This window comes from Bombina bombina, chromosome 5 (assembly GCF_027579735.1).
Source record: "Bombina bombina isolate aBomBom1 chromosome 5, aBomBom1.pri, whole genome shotgun sequence".
Taxonomy (NCBI): domain Eukaryota; kingdom Metazoa; phylum Chordata; class Amphibia; order Anura; family Bombinatoridae; genus Bombina; species Bombina bombina.
In genome coordinates this window covers 62,964,657-62,983,586 of record NC_069503.1, presented here as the reverse complement: position 1 = coordinate 62,983,586, position 18,930 = coordinate 62,964,657, and the positions used below count along the sequence as shown (strand labels likewise).

At 37.7% G+C, this 18,930-nt stretch overlaps 1 protein-coding gene across 2 annotated transcripts in view; it reads left to right on the top strand.

Moving 5' to 3' along the window:
- The window catches only part of LOC128659857 (oocyte zinc finger protein XlCOF6-like), a 155,740-nt gene that overhangs the window by 75,267 nt on the left and 61,543 nt on the right, over positions 1-18,930 (top strand). Inside the window, exon 1 of one of the 2 annotated variants that reach the window (XM_053713431.1) lies at positions 7,772-7,874. The exons of the other annotated variant lie outside the window; for it this stretch is intronic. The gene's annotated coding sequence lies outside the window, so the exon portion shown is untranslated. Of the gene's footprint in view, positions 1-7,771; positions 7,875-18,930 lie in introns of those variants that run through there. 2 annotated transcript variants of the gene reach the window in all.

The following is an 18,930-nucleotide window of genomic DNA, read 5'->3' as shown; positions in this document are numbered from 1 at the left end:
GGCTCCATCTTGAAGACCTCCAGCGCGGATCCATCCTCTTCTTCCGACGACTAGACGACGAATGACGGTTCCTTTAAGGGACGTCATCCAAGATGGCGTCCCTCGAATTCCGATTGGCTGATAGGATTCTATCAGCCAATCGGAATTAAGGTAGGAATTTTCTGATTGGCTGATGGAATCAGCCAATCAGAATCAAGTTCAATCCGATTGGCTGATCCAATCAGCCAATCAGATTGAGCTCGCATTCTATTGGCTGTTCCGATCAGCCAATAGAATGCGAGCTCAATCTGATTGGCTGATTGGATCAGCCAATCGGATTGAACTTGATTCTGATTGGCTGATTCCATCAGCCAATCAGAATATTCCTACCTTAATTCCGATTGGCTGATAGAATCCTATCAGCCAATCGGAATTCGAGGGACGCCATCTTGGATGACGTCCCTTAAAGGAACCGTCATTCGTCGTCTAGTCGTCGGAAGAAGAGGATGGATCCGCGCTGGAGGTCTTCAAGATGGAGCCGGTCGTCATCGGATGGAAGAACATAGAAGATGCCGCTTGGAGAAGATGTTTGCCGGTCCGGATGTCCTCTTCTTGCCGGATAGGAGGAAGACTTTGGAGCACCGGATTATGGATCGCCAACCCCCGCTTGGGTTGGATGAAGATCTTGGAGCCAGGACGGATCGGTGATACCTGGATGGTGAAGACAAGGTAGGAAGATCTTCAGGGGATTAGTGTTAGGTTTATTTAAGGGGGTTTGGGTTAGATTAGGGGTATGTGGGTGGTGGGTTGTAATGTTGGGGGGGGGGGTATTGTATGTTTTTTTTACAGGCAAAAGAGCTGAAATTCTTGGGGCATGCCCCGCAAAGGGCCCTGTTCAGGGCTGGTAAGGTAAAAGAGCTTGTAATTTTTGTATTTTAGAATAGGGTAGGGAATTTTTTATTTTGGGGGTCTTTGTTATTTTATTAGGGGGCTTAGAGTAGGTGTAATTAGTTTAAAATTGTTGTAATATTTTTCTTATGTTTGTAAATATTTTTTTATTTTCTGTAACTTAGTTCTTTTTTATTTTTTGTACTTTAGATAGTTTATTTAATTGTATTTATTTGTAGCAATTGTGTTTAATTAATTTATTGATAGTGTAGTGTTAGGTTAATTGTACGTAATTGTAGGTAGTTTATTTAATTATTTTATTGATAGGGTAGTGTTAGGTTTAATTATATCTTAGGTTAGGATTTATTTTACAGGTAAATTTGTAATTATTTTAACTAGGTAACTATTAAATAGTTCTTAACTATTTAATAGCTATTGTACCTGGTTAAAATAATTACAAAGTTGCCTGTAAAATAAATATTAATCCTAAAATAGCTATAATATAAATGTAATTTATATTGTAGCTATATTAGGATTTATTTTACAGGTAAGTATTTAGCTTTAAATAGGAATAATTTATTTAATAAGAGTTAATTTATTTCGTTAGATAAAAATTATATTTAACTTAGGGGGGTGTTAGTGTTAGGGTTAGACTTAGCTTTAGGGGTTAATACATTTATTAGAATAGCGGTGAGCTCCGGTCGGCAGATTAGGGGTTAATAATTGAAGGTAGGTGTCGGCGATGTTAGGGAGGGCAGATTAGGGGTTAATACTATTTATGATAGGGTTAGTGAGGCGGATTAGGGGTTAATAACTTTATTATAGTAGCGCTCAGGTCCGCTCGGCAGATTAGGGGTTAATAAGTGTAGGTAGGTGTCGGCGACGTTGTGGGGGGCAGATTAGGGGTTAATAAATATAATATAGGGGTCGGCGATGTTAGGGCAGCAGATTAGGGGTACATAGGGATAACGTAGGTGGCGGCGGTTTACGGAGCGGCAGATTAGGGGTTAAAAGTGTAATGCAGGGGTCAGCGATAGCGGGGGCGGCAGATTAGGGGTTAATAAGTGTAAGGTTAGGGGTGTTTAGACTCGGGGTACATGTTAGAGTGTTAGGTGCAGACGTAGGAAGTGTTTCCCCATAGGAAACAATGGGGCTGCGTTAGGAGCTGAACGCTGCTTTTTTGCAGGTGTTAGGTTTTTTTTCAGCTCAAACAGCCCCATTGTTTCCTATGGGAGAATCGTGCACGAGCACGTTTTTGAGGCCGGCCGCGTCCGTAAGCAACTCTGGTATCGAGAGTTGCATTTGCGGTAAATATGCTCTACGCTCCTTTTTTGGAGCCTAACGCAGCATTTGTTTGAACTCTCGATACCAGAGTTAAATTTATGGTGCGGCCAGAAAAAAACCCGCGGAGCGTTAACAGCCCTTTTACCGCCAAACTCCAAATCTAGCCGTAAGTGTGTAATTTCATTAGTGATATGTTGGTATTCCTCTCTCTGCGGTTTAATTCTTCTAGCTCTGACTTTGATCAATATGCCTCTTATGTAACTCTTGTGGGCTTCCCAAACTACTGCTGGTGACATTTCCGCTTGGGCGTTTCTGTGAAAGAACTCCTGTAATTCGGACTTCAGAGTTTCTTGGACCTCTGGGTCCAAAAGTAAAGACTCATCTAATCTCCAAGAGAATTCCCTAACCGGGGCCGAGGGCCAGCTGATGGAGCAGCTAACCATATAATGGTCAGACCATGCCGTGTGTGAAATATTTGTATTGTTTACGTAAGATAGTGTAAGGTGATCTATCAAGATATAATCAATCCTAGAGTATGATTTATTCGGATTGGAAAAAAAGGTATAGTCTCTCCGCTCTGGGTTGGAAATCCTCCACGGGTCATGTAGGCCTTAAGTTTTAACTAGGTTCCACATAGATTTAAGTGTGTTTTTTGCAATCTGTATGTTTGGGTTGGAGCTGTCTAATTTGGGGTTTATAGGTAAATTAAAATCTCCTACTATTATTAGTTGGCCTTTTAGTATGTCTTGAATTAAAGGTATTATAGATTTAAAAAAAACTGCTTGCTTTTGGTTGGGGGCATAAATGTTCACGAGGGTGACTACTTTGTTGTATTGGACTCCACATACCGCTAGAAACCTCCCTTCAGGGTCTTTTTTCTGGTCTATAAATTTAAAGGGTATAGAGTTTCGAATGAGGATACTGACTTCGTTAATCTTTTTTTTATTGTGTGTACTGTGATAGTGCTGAGAGAAGTTGCTGTGTAAGTATTTGGGGACTGAACCCTTTTTAAAGTTGGTCTCTTGTAACCCAATAATTTCCCCTCCTTTTTGTGTTATATCTCTTAGGACCAGAGATCTCTTGTTAGGGACATTAAAGCATTTTACATTCTGTGATGCAATCTGAATACATTTATCTGTCATTACATTACCTCATCTACTCCCACTTTGCTCTTGCAAATCCCGATGTTCTTAGACTTTGTGTCATTGCTCTGCAGTGTAATCCTTAAATATAATCTAACATTATAATTCAAAACAACATAAACAAGATAAACAACTTTTACTCTATAACAATAGCGGGAAATGGCTATTAATTCCCTAGTGGAAATCATTCAGCCCGCAAAGTACAACTGTAAATTTAACATCTGTACAACCTTTTGTAAGTTCAACACAGTTAATCATTTAATGAACAATTAGCTATACTCTAACTGGATAGATCATTGTTAATGTTCTTCTCTTAATATTTCGGAAAACTTACTCACTCTGAATGTACAGTTCCTGAAGAACACACCTCTTATAATGAATGTTCTCAACCTATCAGGGACTTGTGGTTCGAGGTTGAGGTGTTACTTGCTCTTTTATTACGAACCGTTTGCCATTCCTTGCGTTGAGGTAACGGAGAGGACTGTGTATCTGTAGTGTTGGAAGAGACTTGCTTGTTACTCGGATCCATAGTTGGTGAAGGAATTTCCAGTCTCCTGCAGCAATCTTCTATTTCCGCGACTGATGAACAGCTTGCTCTCCTGTTTTTCCAGATGACTATTCGTTGGAACGGGTGACCCCATCTATAATTTATGTTCCTGGCTTGAAGGTGTTTCGTGAGCAGTGAAAGTTCCTTTCTTCTAGCTAATGTTCTAGCTGATAGATCAGCAAAAAATTGCAGGGTGGCTCCATCTTTTTGTATGGGTCGTTTATCTCTGGCCGCTGACATAAGTAATTCTTTCGTTTGAAAGTTGGTGATTTTTACTATCACATCTCTGGGTGGTACCATCTCAGGAGGTTTTGGTCTTAGGGCTCTGTGCGCCCTATCTATACCAACTGTGGTGTTATCTGTTGGGTCTCTAAGTTGGGAAAATAGAGCTTGTAGATATTCCTGTACAATTGATGCGTCAACTGCTTCTGGGATACCTTGTATCCTAATGTTATGTCTTCTGGACCTATTTTCTAAGTCCTCTAATTTGTCTTCTAATTGTCGAATTGTTTGATCCTGGAGTTCCATTTGATCGTTCACTTTTGAGATACATGTATCATGTTCTTGGATGTTTTCTTCCAGATTTTGTACTCTATTGCCAATCTCTGTAATATCTCTTTTTAACTCAGAAATCTCATCCTTAATGCACTGTTTTACTTGTGTAATAAGTGAAGAAAAGTCCTGTTTTGAGGGAATAGAGGATATTATCGATTGTGGGACAGATACCATATTGTCTTCCCCATCAGATCCAGATTCAGAGGAGTTAGATGAGTGCGAGTGTTGAGAGCCTTGTGGTGTGATGGTGTCTTCTCTCGGTGTCGGCAGAGCCGCTGCTTTAAAGTATTTATCCATTGATGGGTTCCCTTTATTTCCGTCCTTATTTTGCTTGCTTTTTTGTGGATTTTTTCTGGGCGACATTTTAAATGCAATTGGCCTTGTAGCACTCTATCTTGCCAGCTGTATACTTTGGCTTTGTGATGTTACGTAAGCAGGGTCACTGTATAAAAACAGTATTAAAAAGTTCAAGTAGACATTCAAAAAAGTGAATCTCCTTTGTTGAAAGATATTCCCTTTGTTGGAGTTATTGCATGGCAGTACAGGTTTGCGTCGCCAGAGACTGCTGTCTATTGCAGCGCGTTAATGGCTGATATTATCAATTTACAACCTGTTATAGCTAGGGATGCACCGAAATTTCGGCAACCAAAATTTTCGGCCGAAAATGGGCCTATCCTATTTCGGCCGAAAGAGAGGCAAGCTGTCCGAAAATTGCATGTTACATTTGTGCCACACTTACACTTGCTGGCCGCCGCTAACCGCATCCACCCACACCTAAATTTAGACCGGTGCAACTAGAGGCTTTCTAGGCCATTAGGTTACTAAACTACATTTCCCACAATGCCACTCACGCATGAACAGCACAGCCTCCTCCCTCCCTTCCTATCTAGAGCGGTTTGTTTCAGAAGAATCTGCAGTGCGTGCACTTCCTGAAAGGCTCCGGTAACTATTTTGCTGATTTAGTGCTGCTGACCTTAGTGAGGAGGAAGAGTTGCTCCGGTGCAGGTTCAGCTCTGTTAGAGACAACGGAGGTTTGATTTACAGCAGCCTAAAACTTAGCAACCCCCCTCTATCTCCAGGCACTACAAAGCTGTAAATCAAACCTCCGTTGTCTCTAAGGGAGCTGAACTGCTGAACCGGAGCAACTCTTCCTCCACACTAACAGCAGGTTAAACTCTTCCTCCTTACTAAGCAGCAGCAGTTAACCCTTAGGCAGCAAAAACTGCAATACTCTAGTCCTCAATCAAAGTCCCATAGGCAGGATAATAACATATGTGGAACACCTTCCTGATTTAATTTTAGTCAGCTGACATGGGAACTGAAGTTAAAATATATTTACTAATGCTGCTTTTAAGGATCCACTATTTTTTATATTTTGTTATAGAGCACAAGTATTTATCAGAACTGTCATTTACATAAGTGCCTTAAACAGAGAGCTGCCACTCACATATGTGAATGACAACTCTCTGTATAAAGCACTTATGTTACTGTCTTCTCTCTATAAAACACTTCTGTAAATTACAGCTCTGTATAAGCCTCTTCTATGAATGACATCTCTCTGCATAATGCACTGCTGCTTATTACAGCTCTCTCTTTTCTATAAGGCAATCATATGACTGACAGCTCTCTGAATAATGCACTTCTATTACTAATAACATCTCTCTGTATAATGATCTTACGTTACTAAAAGCTCTTTGTATAAGGCACCTCTGTTACTGACACCACTTTGTTGTATAAGGCTCTTCTGTTACTGTCTGCTCCCTGTATAATGAACTTCTGTTACTGGATTCTCTCTATATAAGGTACTTATGTTACTGGCTGCCCTCTGTATAAGGCATTTCTGTGAATTACAGCTATGTGTACTATGAATGACAGCTCTCTGTATAAGACACTTATGTGAATCACATCTCTCTGTATAAAGCACTAAGGTACACTATTAATAGAGAGAGCTGTAATAAGCACCAGTGCATTATGCAGAGAGCTGTCATTCACAGAAGAGGCTTATACAGAGAGTTGTAATTTACACAAGTGTTTTATACAGAGAGAAGACAGTAACATAAGTGCTTTAAACAGAGAGCAGCCAGTATCAGAAGAGCCTTATACAAAGTGCTGTCAGTAACAGATGTGTCTTATACAGAGATGTCAGTAACAGAAGTCTTATACAGAGAGATGTCAGTAACAGAAGAGGTTTATACAGAGAGCTGTTAGTAACAAGAGCCTTATAAAGAGAGATGTTAGTAACAGAAGAGGTTTATACAGAGAGGTGCTAGTAACTGAAGAGCCTTATACAGAGAACTGTCAGTAAAAGATGAGCTTCCAACAAATAAATATCAATAGCAAACTTAGAAGAGTCTTATACAGAGATTTGTTTAAATGGATAGGTAACCCAAAATTTTAAACAACTTTCTAATTTACTTCTATTATTTTTTTTTTTGGTTCTCTTGGTATTTTTATTTTAAAAAGTTGGAATGTAAGCTTAGAAGCCAACCCATTTCTGGAGCACTATTTAATATCAACAATTATTCTTCATTCAGTCCTATATAATGGAAACAGATTTAACAGATTTTTATTTATATTGGTTTATTAAGTTTATTTTCTGTCTAATTTTGGTGAGTTACTTTCAATAAAAGTGTGGTTATTTATTTTAATGGCTTGTGGTTTTTCATTTTAGAGTAATTAAATTCATTAAAAAGTCTAATATTATTAATACAATTATAGAAAAAACCGATTTTAAAATCATTTGGGAAAAAGGTCATTTTCGGTTTCGGTTTCGGTTTTCGGCCAAGGGCATCCTGAATTTTCGGTTTCGGTTTCGGTCCAGAATTTTCATTTCGGTGCATCCCTAGTTATAGCAGAATTATCCCCATTGGAGCTTCTGTTATACAGTAGATACAACCTCCTGAAGGGCAGATGATTATGATTGTCCTGTTCACCAATTGCTGAACTTATAACACAACCTTTTCCTTATGCAAATGCAGTAGAAGATGTGAGGAATAAAAGATGGTTTTCTATATGCAGCTCATTGAAAAAGCTAATATGCTATTTAAACACACAGTCCCCGGTCATTTTATGTAGTTTCAGTAAACCTCCTTACTGGTCATGTTAGGTGTGTAAATAAAAGAAAAGGACATAGTGCATTTCCATTGCCAGCTTAACGCCAGTTATAGATGCTAGCCAGCCATTTAGATTTAATTAGAGCCGATTTTTGAGTATAAGTATATAGTCCTTCTTTTCCTATTTTTCTATTTATTTTTCAGGTTTTGATTCATTATGTATATTGAGATATCATCTCATTTCATTTGCCCCTTGTGTTTTGTATGCTTAAAGAGTCTATAATCGACTGATTCTGTTCTCTATTAACTGTGTGTTTTGAACAGGGGCCAGCTGAAATAAAAGTGCGTATGGCGCACCAAGATGGAGGATGCTGGAAGTATGTGGAGCGATCCTGGGGGCATTAGAAGTTATGTGCAGTTAAATAGGTATATACCTTACCCCAAAATCGCCATCCACCCTCACTTGGCTCTTAATATATATATTCCGGTTGTGGTGCAGGTTGCCGCTGTAAACTGGAATCCGGAGTTTGAAGTAGCCGGGTCGTTCCCGGTTCAGTGCATTTCTCGCAATCTGGTGTTGTAACTCTCTCAGTTTCAGAACCGGAGCATGAGAGTCATTCACTAGTGCGTTTTTATCAGGTTTTAGGTAGCTCTATATGTACTTTTTTGGGCTGAAGCGCCGGAGCTCACCTAATGTGCGGCCATCTCTATCCAGTGCCGGCTCCGCCCCCGGAAAATATGTATAAAGTTTGATGTTTCAACATGTAAAATTGTCATTCGTACAAGGGGAGCTGCTCTACAGGGTAAGTACCATCGCTTCATGCCAACCCCTGGCACAGATCTTGAAACTAGGAAAGTATTCAATCTGTTTTTTCTCCTTTTTTATTTTAAAACACTGTTTGCTAATGTGTCATTGTATTTGTACCAACTTTTTATTAATAATGCATTGTGCATAATATTTTTGGCATAATAAATAATTATTTTATTAAGTTTGGCCTTTGTCTAATAATTGAACCACATTACTGAAGAGACTGGTGTATTAGAACTGTATAATTTAGGTTATTTTCTGCTAAATTGTAGTCAGAGAGTTAATGTGTAAATCTGGGGGGTTTTCTTAGGATTTTCCCTTTAATACATTTTAAGTTGTGGCAGTTTTGGAGCTATAAGGTTGATAGTTTAGTGCGGGTGGCATTAAAGGGGAGTTTAGGGCATTTCGTTTACATCTAGTACAGACTAGGGAGTGTTGTTAATCCTTGCACCCACTGAACTACATCACAAGCTGGCCTGGTGTGGCTAGATTGTGACCTATTGGTGACAGAAAAAGGAGGCTGATAACCCTTGGTTCGTCACAAATGTCTTTGGCGAATTCAGGGGTTCCAGAAGTCATATTGCCTGATGAACCTTTAATTCCTAAATTGAATTGAGTTTGAGGACAGGGTGGGGCCTTCCCTGCTCCTGTTGTCCTGGGTCTTCCACCTTGGGTTGTACAGTTCCCTGCGGGTGCAACTGTTTCCTGAGTGTTGTGCCATTCGTTACAGAATTTGCGCGCCTTCGCGTGTTACTAAGACATGTTTTTTTCCGTTATTGAATGACCCTATACTTATCAGATACAGGAATACCCAGTCTGCTCTTCGAATGGCGCATCTTATTAGACATGTGGGGATGATGTAATCTCCTGTTTGTCCATGTTTTGAGATCTTTACCAGTTTTTGGAAGATCAGGGCTCCGTTTGGCTGGTCCTGAGGTTAGACCTGTTTCTTCTGGGGTGTTAACCTACGGGTTACCTTGTATTTTTTTATTTTAATCTGATAGGATGTCCTGTCTGTTTTCCTTCTTCCCCTCTGAGGAAGGATTTATGCAGCTTGATGGTTAGGACTCAGATTTCAGGCTGGTCCTGTTCGGGTTTAGTTCTGTCTGGTAGCTGTTCAGACACATGGTGCCACTCTGCTTGGCTGGTCCGGTAGACACGCCGAGTGCTCATGTTAACTTCTGTGTTCAACTAAACATTGTAGAGGACCGGTGGGTCCGTGAGGCAGGAAGTCTCAGTCCTTATAACCTTCAATTTGGATGACTGCTTCTCTCTCTTGTGTCTGGGATTTATTGTCTTTTATTTTTCTATTCTGCTTCCATGAAGTTTAATATTCTTCAGGCCTAATATAAAGGCCTTGTAATCATTGATTGTTATTTTTTTTGGTACCAGTTATTTTCCTTGGTATTTGTTTTCTTTCTCTTTTACTGTGTATATTTATATGGTATAATAAATAAAGTAATAATAAAAAAATTAAAAATAAAAATAAAGTACTTATAACCTGGGTGGATAGTATTAGACTATTTTTGCACCGTAGTCTGGTAACACACAAAATACATAGGGGTGAAGTGATTATAACATATGTGTTCTTGAGACTATAGAAAATGAAATGAGTCAGGAATTTAAACAGCAAGACTCTGTTGTCTACAAAATAATATCTCACCAGCAAGGTTTATAAGATAGGCATAAATTGCACGCTAGATTATCCCCACAGTAACCGGTGTAATGTACAACAAACGGTGTGTAGCACTGTACACATCCACTGATTACTCAGATGTAACTATTGTGTTTGGTGCAATACTTTATTATTGACAAGTGTCTCTATATAGAGGTATTTGGGACTTAAGAAATCCCACATGTATATTACCTTGTGTTTATTCCACCCCTGTGAGGTTCTTTTAAAAGAACTTCGATCAGTGCTAACTGTCCCATTAACTGATCTGTTTAATCAGTCACTATTAACAGGAGCTGTCCCAGATGATTGGAGAATAGCAAATGTAACACCTCTTCATAAAAAAGGCAGTAGAGAAGAATCTGGCAACTACAGGCCAGTTAGTTTAACTTCAGTAGTAGGGAAATTAATGGAAAGCCTCTTAAAAGAAAGAATTATGACTTACATAAAGACAAACAATTTAGAGGACCAAAATCAGCATGGTTTTACTTCAGGGAGATCATGTCAGACTAATGTAATTGACTTTTTTGATTATGTAACAAAAGTATTAGACAAGGGTGGAGCAATTGATGTAGCATATCTAGATTTCAGCAAAGCATTTGACACTGTCCCACACAATAAACTAATTCACAAACTGTATCTCCTTGGTCTAGATTAAAAAATTGTGAACTGGGTGGAATGCTGGCTTAAAGGGACAGTTCACCCAAAAACTTTCTCCCCTTTAAATTATTCCCAACAATCCTTTTTACCTGCTAGAGTGTATTAATTTGGTTGCAAGTAGCTCCTTTACTCATATTTCAGCATTTGAAATAGCTGATTTAGCTTGTGGTTTCCCAACCTATACTGAAAGTTTTGATACTTGCGTATATGCTATTGACAAGCCTAAGTAAACACAGCCAGCAGAAGAGATTAAACCCTCAGGGGAAGGATAGTTAAGTAATAAAATTATAATTTTCCATTGTTCTCTTTAAGTATTGAGCTTTGGTTTTCTAGACAAATATAAGATAAGGAAGCAAGTCTGTGTACATAAAAGTGATAACATAATGAGATCTGATATTACCTGAAGCTCAACCCATTGTAATAGGCTGTGGTTTCAAAGCACAAAACCAGCTACTTCAGATACACAAATAAACCCGAAAATGCAATTTCTCAAATATTTTATACTCTGCAGTTTCTATAACAAGTAATTTAAAATACATTTATGGAAAAACAATTTTACAGTGTACTGTCCCTTTAAGGAGAGAAAACAAAGTGTCTTAGTAAATGGAGTTCATTCAGCAGAGGGGGCTGTTACTAGTGGTGTTCCTCAGGGGTCAGTTCTGGGGCCTGTTTTGTTTAACATATTTATCTGCGATATCAGCAAAGGGCTACAGGGGAAAGTATGTCTCTTTGCAGATAATACAAAAATTTGTAACATAGTGGATGTTCCAGGGGGGGTAGACAAAATGAGAAGTGATATACAACAATTGGAGGATTGGACAAATGACTGGGATCTAAAGTTTAACACAGCAGAGTGTAAAATAATGCATTTAGGGAAGAAAAATCCAAATGTTAATTACAGACTCAATGACACTTTACTGACTGTTACAGATGAGGAACAGGACTTGGGAATTATTATTTCAGATGATTTAAAACTTAGTAAACAATGTAGTAATGCAGCGAGTAAGGCTAGCAGAATGCTTGGATGTATTGGTAGAGGTATTTGCAGCAGAAATAGTAAGGTTCTTATGCCACTTTATAGATCATTAGTTAGGCCTCATCTTGAGTATTGTGTGCAGTTCTGGAGGCCATATCTTCAGAAGGATATTAACAAACTTGAATCTGTGCAAAGGAGGGCTACCAAAATGGTACATGGTCTAAAAAATAAAACTTACCAGGATAGGCTCAATTACCTAAATATGTATAGCTTAGAGGAGAGAAGGGAAAGAGGTGATATGATAGCAACTTTCAAGTACATTAAAGGGTTTAGTAAAACTGAGGCTGTGGGTATTTTACATAAAATGGAAAATTCAAGAACAAGGGGTCATGATCTCAAGCTAAAGGGTAGTAGATTCTGGAGTAATTTGAGGAGGCTTCTTTACAGAAAGAGTGATTGATTTATGGAATAAACTTCCTCAAGAGGTAGTAGCAACAAACACTGTGGGGGACTTTAAAAATGCATGGGACAAGCATAAGGCTATCCTACAAACTAGATAAGTTTATACTGTTAGGTAAGGTCGTGCAGACTTGCTGGGCCTATGGCTCTTATCTGCCGTCAATATCTATGTTTCTATGTTAAATACACCAATATTGCAGACATTATATAAATATTATCTGAAGCAATCTATATAACTATATGTCCTGGTTTTGTGCACCAAAGAAACCTTGGCTGCCTCAATGAATGCGTATTAATATCACACAGGCACCCTAGGTAATAAATGATGTTATGCACGGCTTTATCATACCATTGGTAGTGAATAGGTTTCAAAATTCATTTACATGCAACGTATTCCACTTCCACTGAGTCTTTAACAGCAAATAGAACCCATATATATAACTATTGCAACCTTATTGGCTGATATTATTAGTGGGCACTGTTAGTGCTATTATGTAGGGTACACAAGATATTAGAATCTTATAGGATGTCTCCTTAAACTTGTATTCACTGGTTAGCCCAAACACAGTATTTGCTAATATTGTTGTGAATAGTATTTCAACATCCGATTGGATTACTGTGCTATATAAGTGCATAAAGTAGCAGGATCTTGTAAAATAAAGGTTTGGATTGCTCCAGTATTGTTATTGTGTATATATAATATGCAACAAAATGTTTTATTTAAGGCCTGCATTAACACAGGTGCTGTGACAGTAACTACTGAAATTGTTTTATTCAACCCAGGACATACTTGAAAATGAGAGAAATCTCAATGTATCCTTCCTGGTAAAATATTTTATAAATAATAATAAAAATAAATAATAATATAGATTGCTTCGATAATATTTATATAATTTATGTAATATTGGTGTATTTAACCTCACAGGGGTGGAAATAATTTTGCACACAATGTAATATACATGTGGGATTTCTTAAGTCCCAAATAGCTCTATATAGAGAGACTTGCCAATAATAAAGTATTGCACCAAACACAATAGTTACATCTGAGTAATCTAAAGATATTGATCTAAGCAAAGCCATAAATTATAAACATCGTAATATGAACACTATAAGTTTGGTTAAGTTTGGCTATTTCAGCAAGATCAATTTAACTATACAACAAACAAAAAAAACCTTAAAAAAGAACAATAAACATAAAGCCGCAATTCTAAATGTTGCAATATTCATACTGAAAATTTGATTAATCTGTCAGATAAGTTAAATTTTATTGAAGGGCTTTTGAAAAAAGGACAATTTAAGAGCTACAAAGGTCTCAAAAAATATAAAATTGAAAGAAAAAGAAGGCCTGTTATATTGGTAGCAAGCACAAAGAGACATTTACTCTTACAGAAGCAATGTATAACATTGTATCTTATTGTCATAGTATCATCAGATATTATATAGTAACTTAATGAATGATTGCACGTATTGCAAAGAGATGTATGTAACATGTTTTATTAATAACTGGACACCGTTGTCATTTTTAGTCATTTTATTTTTTAAGTGTACGTTTACTATAGTAAATAACTTGGAAAATTATTTGGAAGTTGATGAATAATATTAACGGCCCAATACTTAAGGCTAAAAGCATATACATTTAAGGTATAATACTATTTAAACATTCAAGTTAAGTGTTAAAATAAGACCAAGTAAGTAGAATCTTGCGAGGTGAATTTAGACGCACCAATAGCGGTATACATACATATACATTTTAACATCAATATATAAACATAAGAGCTGTATAAATATATTTAAAAAAAATCATCTACATAAAGAAACATTTACAAAGAGATTTTGGGCTTTTCCCATTTGGCCAGATGCGGTAACTACCTCTTCCATTTCTGCTTTTTATCTTAGTTGAGAGCTTGTGAGTGAGTGCTGGACTTTGTCTATATATATAAAAAGTCTACACACCTCTGTTAAAATTGTTTCTGTGATGTAAAAAAATGAGACAAAGATAAATCATTTCAGAACTTTTTCCACCTTTAATGTGACCTATAAACTGTACAACTCAATTGCAAACCAAACTAAAATCTTTTAGGTGGAGGGATGTAGAAATACAAAACTAAAATAATATGGTTGCATAAGTGTGCACACCCTTAAACTAATACTTTGTTGAAGCACCCTTTGATTTTATTACAGCACTCAGTCTTTTTGGGTATGAAATTTTCAGCCTGGCACATCTTGACTTGGCAAGATTTGCCCACTCTTCTTTGCAAAAACACTCCAAATCTGTCAGATTGTGAGGGCATCTCTTGTGCACAGCCCACTTAAGATCACCCCACAGATTTCCGATTGGATTCAGGTCTGGGCTCTGAATGAGCCATTCCAAAACTTTAATCTTCTTCTGGTAAAGCCATTCCTTTGTTGATTTGGGTGTATGCTTTGGGGCGTTGTCATGCTGAAAGATGAAGTTCCTCTTCATGTTCAGCTTTCTAGCAGAAGCCTGAAGGTTTTGTGCCAATATTGTCTGGTATTTGGAACTGTTCATAATTCCATCTACCTTGACTAAGGCCCCAGTTCCAGCTGAAGGAAAACAGACCCAAGGCATGATGTTGCCACCAAAATGCTTCATTGTGGGTATGGTGTTCTTTTGGTTATATGCAGTGTTGTTTTTGCGCCAAACATATCTTTTGGAATTATAGGCAAAAAGTTTAATCTTGGTTTCATCAAACCAGAACACCTTTTTGCGACATGCTTTTGGGACACTTCAGATGTGTTTTTTCAAAATTTAGCTGGGCTTGGATGTTTTTTTTTTCGTAAGAAAAGGCTTCCGTCTTGCCACTCTACCCTATAGCCCAGACATATGAAGAATACGGGAGATTGTTGTCACATGCACCACACAGCCAGTACTTGCCAGATATTCTTGCAGCTCCTTTAATGGTGCTGTAGGCCTCTTGGCAGCCTCCCAGACCATCTCGTCTTTTCATCAATTTTGGAGGGACGTCCAGTTCTTGGTAATGTCACTGTTGCGCCATATTTTCTCCACTTGATGATGACTGTCTTCACTGTGTTCCATGGTATATCTAATGCCTTGGAAATTATTTTGTACCGTTCTCCTGACTGATACCTTTTAACAATGAGATCCATCTGATCCTTTGGAAGCTCTATGCGAACCATGGCTTTTGATGTAGGTTGCAACTAAGAAAATGTCAGGAAAGACCTACTAGAACAGCTGAACTTTATTTGGGGTTAATCACAGGCATTTTAAATGATGGCAGGTGTGTACTGACTCCTATTTAACATGATTTTGAATGTGTTCAGGATGCTGAAATTGTGTACCAGTAATCATTGCGTTGCAAGTTACACAACCGAGACATCTGTAGCATCCCGTTTTCCTCCCAAGCCAAGTCCTCTGTGTATTATCAGTTAGATCAGTCCTCATCAAAAGATCTCGTAGGCTGCGACCCCTTCTGTAACCAATCTGTGGTGCATTCCATTTCTTGAAAGGCAAAGTGTGATCAGCCTCTAGTAATTTCCACTCATTTTTCAAGGTTTTCACAATCAGATTTTTATCGGGTGTATATGTGGTCACAAATGTCATCTGTTGTATCTGCATATGTTCTGGTGTCACACTCGACTCATGAGTATTGGCAAGTTTCAACATCTCAGTAAGAACTTTGCGATTGTATAATCTATCCTTGAAGCGCTGTGTCATTTCTTCCAATTGGGTTGAACATCTCTCTTCATCTGTATTATTCCGTATCACACGTTGGTATTGTGCTTTAGGGATGTTTCTGATTAAATTAGGCTGATGACAGCTATGAGCATGTAGGATGGAATTTCGATCCGTATCGTTTAGTTGTTGAGAGATGTCTTATCTGAGTTTTGGTACTTTTTTTGGTACTGATTTTTTTGATATATTTTTTGGTAATTTTTGGTTATTTTTGACAAGTTTTGTATTTTTGATAATTTGTGTATTTTTATATTTTTGAATTTTTAGTTGTCAATTTTTGATTATATTTTTTAGATATAATTTTTGAGATATTTGTATTATGATTATGTTTGTTTTTGTGATTTTGATATATTATCTCTTTTTATTCTATTTCATTTTTCTTCACTTGTATAGTCAATCTTGTTCCTGCAGACTACATGGTTACACATATATATAGATATATATGTTTTTAAGTTTATTTTAAGATTTTCACATCTTTTGGGTCCACTGTCAATTTGAGTGTTTATTTGATAGCGGTATTTTGATACGTCTTGTGATCAACATGCTAGAGGGATTGTTTCCTCCTTTTGGAGTCCATTATCTGTGGCTCACTCTTTATTTTGAAGCCTTGTACGCTGCATTATAGGTTTAGGAATTTGTATCGCTTTGATACACTGGGACACCCTGTGTATCTTGAGAGGGGTATTTCTTTCTCACTACGGTTGGTTTAGATAGCATGCTTTATGTAACAGTGCACTATAGGGAGATGATATTTGTCATGCCCTCTATATGGTTTGGATTTAATATATCTATATTCGAGTGTTTACATTTGAGGGTTTTTATTGACTCCGCTATTTGCTTTTGCAGAGGAGATTGGATTCATTTAGTTGATTTGCTATTTGTTTGCTTTTGGAAGCGCCGTGTTTTATGGAAGCGCTGTGTTTTAATTTAATTAATTTTTTAATATTTTAATTTTATAATTGCGGCTGTGCACTTGTATTATGTTGTGCTTGAGGTGCAGGTTGTTGTACATACTCTTGGTTATGGGTGCACTTCTGAGTGACAGTGCTTATGTATACGTATATGGGTGAGCGGATTTAAACCTGCCATTTAGGTACCGATATAAACCTGACAACATATGTAGTGGTGTTCAGATTGATTTTTTTATTGTTTGTTTTTGATAGGGCGGTTTAGTTTTATGCGGATATATTTGGGTGTTCATATCCACTGTCCGAGTTGTATAGGCGGTGTACAATGGATCACTGCAGTTATTTTCATTTTGCATGGAGCGTTATCAGTGATTGGTGTATTGATGGTATGTGGCTCCACATTACCATTTGATTGGATGAGGTAGCCGGCCGTTGTTGTGATGCCCCTATTGGTTGGAGGATTTTGACATCCAACCTATCCGCTACATGGGCGGGTGCTTTTAGCACACACCATGATAGGTCCGTGAGGGGGTGTGTAACTATAGTGATCTCCCATTAGCCGTGGTTGCCGCATAGATTTGGCTTAGGTTATACAGTTTTGTTTACATATAAATGTATTCGATTTGATCATGTTAGAAGATATTACTTTATATACATCATAAGGGCTGATTGCCCACGATCTTGATATGGTCTTTTGTTATTTGGGTTTCTGATTATTCAACTGCGGCAGGCAGCTGCTAGTGAAGGGGGCTGGACTAGTGACCGGTCTCAGGTTAACTGTTGCTGGTAGGTGGCTTCAGGAGTGATTATGTATACACTGATCTGATTGGTCACTGAGGTTTTCCATATATATAAGTTTATGTTCCGTGTTGACACATTTGTTTTGGCTTAGTTTTATACATACCACCTATTGACATATGGTGGACCCAGAATGGTGTGTTTATTTTTATGCACATTATAGTTACACTTAATCACATTGTTTTAATCACTATTAACACTTATGCCCTTAGCCTATCAGGTGGGTTTTAACAGCATCACAGACCTATCCGAAGACTTGTTTCTTCTGTCCTCACACATTCATTTTGCTTATTGGTTCACCAATTGGGGGAGGGTTTCACTAGCCTTTATAAGGCTGCCATATTTTGTTTGTTGCTTGTCAGAAGAAGGGACTGTTTGGTGTCCCGAAACGTCACAGAATAAAGTCTTTTTGTCACAGATGACTGAAGCCCAGTGAGTGCTTATTTGATCTTCGAAATTATATATATATATATATATATATATATATATATATATATATATATATATATATATATATATATATATATATATATATATATATATATATATATATATAATCAGGGTAAAGATAAGCACTCACTGGATTTAAATACAACAACTATTTTATTAGGCAGTGACGTTTCGGGGCATTCACCCCTTCCTCAAACAACCCAAAATGTGATTCAAGCAGTGTTAAATAACAAATCAAACCCCTCCCCCATCAAATATTCAGCCAATCAAAATACATCAAATCAATAGGAGATGTATGTTAACAAAGATAATTTCACTTCTATATAATACCACCATGGTATACAATATTGACAAAAAAGCCTATGTATAAAATATATAACTATTGTGACATATTTATGTGTACCAGTGACAATTTAATGTATGGCCATGGAACCTCACCAGAGATAGCATAATCAACACAATATTCTATCAACCCCCTGCAGCATATAATATTATGAACACGAATGGCATACACTTCAACTAATATAACAGAATATAACCACTTACTTTTTAAGCATGTGTGTAGGTTGCAAGGCAGTGTATGAGATCCGCCATTCCCTATCACGCTCAATCCAGCGTGGTCAAAGATGGGCGTGTATGCATCCGGGTTACTTTCAGAACAGCGCGCATTGTCCAGAGCACTGTTATGTGTTGCCATGGAAACCTATCGCAATGCAAATGGTCTCATCAAAAAGAGGCTAGCAGCTGAATGCCAGCAGCAGGTTGTCATGGCAGCCCTATGCCGTACATACAGTACTCTGTGCAGAGCTCCCACAATATCAGTGTCAACTAGGCTGGGCCAGTTTAGCGTATATTTTAGTCTAATTAGACACTGATACTAGTGTGGCACATTTTGGCAGATAATATGCATACTCTCTGTGTCCGGTTCACTGGAAGCTGACTCAGTTAGCAGCTGTCAGGAAATAGAGCTAGCAGCGAATACCTAAAATATAGCTGCGGTCTCAATATAAAGATCGGTAGGGAACCTCTACATCAT